The sequence below is a fragment of the Lipotes vexillifer genome, unplaced genomic scaffold, assembly GCF_000442215.2.
Source record: "Lipotes vexillifer unplaced genomic scaffold, Lipotes_vexillifer_v1.1 scaffold216, whole genome shotgun sequence".
NCBI lineage: Eukaryota > Metazoa > Chordata > Mammalia > Artiodactyla > Lipotidae > Lipotes > Lipotes vexillifer.
In genome coordinates this window covers 2166667-2168439 of record NW_006779100.1, presented here as the reverse complement: position 1 = coordinate 2168439, position 1773 = coordinate 2166667, and positions in this window count along the sequence as shown.

The window sequence follows — 1773 nt, the reverse complement described above, 5'->3', positions numbered from 1 at the left end:
CACTCTTTCTGCCTATAAAAACCTTCCTTTTATTTATTTATTTTAACAATCCATCGGTTTCTTTCTATTTACAACAGAGGATGCTGCCTGACTCGTGAATCATTGAATAAAGCCAATTATGTCTTCAATTTTACTCAGTGGAATTTCGGTTTTCTAACAGCTGTCATTTTCATCTTGGCAGCTCACAGTTCCTTGTCTCCCTTCTTCTCTGTAAACCAGCCTATAGCACCTGCCAGCACTTGCCAGGATACCCCAGGGAAGTCCTCTCTCTGGTGTCCAACTCTGGAACCCTCTACTCCTGCAGAGGCCATGCACCTGCTTGAATGGAGTAGCATTTAAAGACGCGGTATCAGGGCACAGAGATAATTAGGAGATTTCAGATATGAAACAGTGGGCTGAAGACACAGCCATTGTTTGCCAAATGCTCCTTCCCCCTCCTGCTTTCGTGTCAGCGTGGAAGCTTCGATGAGCCATGAGCAGGAGGACGGAGGGACTCCCACCAGGATCTCAAGTTGCCCTGGTTAATCTTCCACTTCCCCCACCTTCACTCAGGCCCTGGGTAAACAGATTTCCATTGCCTCTGGTTAGCACTTCCTCAAAAGATAAAAATGGCTTATCAAGAAAGGAAAAAAGTCCTGCAGCCAGATGTCATATCAAAAATCATTCGGGAGAAAAAGAAAAAAAAACTATTTTCAAAATTTAAAATAAAAACAAAACATTAGGGAGGGCTTCCTTGGTGGCGCAGTGGTTGAGAGTCCGCCTGCCGATGCAGGGAACGCGGGTTCGTGCCCCGGTCCGGGAGGATCCCACATGCCGCGGAGCTGCTGGGCCCGTGAGCCATGGCCGCTGAGCCTGCGCGTCCGGAGCCTGTGCTCCGCAACGGGAGAGGCCACAGCAGTGAGAGGCCCGGGGACCGAAAAAAAAAAAAAAAATCATTAGGGAAAGTATCCTGAATGTCACAGTTATAAACAAGCCTCCCCACCCCAAGTCCCCATAACCGGGGAACCTGGAGGTCACAAAACCACGGACACAGAAGCAGAAAGCACAGACTACAGTGAAAAGGTAATGATTCACCTTAGTTCATCCCACTGCAGCTTAAGGGAAAACGTATAAATCTTTGCAAACGCTACATCTGTCCACAGTAACCCCTAAACATTTTAAGTCCCACAAAATGGTTAGATTCAGCGATACTTTCTTCTCATCTGAGTTAAATTTGCCAAATCCAGCCTTCATCCGCGTGGAGGAATGTGTCCTGTGAGAATGGAATCAAAGCGCGATTTGCATGTCCAGTGTTGATGATTACATATCCTAGTTCCCACCCTTGCTCATTCATTTCTAGAGCAAACACATCTTGAAGGTGTGCAGCCAGGCAATGCTTACAGACTCACTAGCCTCTGCCATGCAGATAATCCCGGCACTGGGGCACAGACCGCCCCTGACCTTCACAGCTGAACAATCCAGCTCTGTCTGGGGTGGGGACATGCCCCTCTTCCTCACGTCTGCGCCTCCTGGCCAGTTTCTTCTCCACCTGCCTGGGTGGTGATGACAGCTTCCCTCACCTGAGTTTCACCTCCTACCTGGCAAGTGAGAATGCAGCAGATACACCCAGATAAGCCACTCCTTCCCTGTGAGATATTCTAAATCTTGCAGGTGGAAACATTTAACAAATTTGAAAGATAGATTGATAACAAGCCTTTTGCGTCTTTGTTACTGGTGAAAACTTTGGAAACCTGCCGTTCTGGCTCTACCTGGGGGCAGCTTCTCATGGCAGTG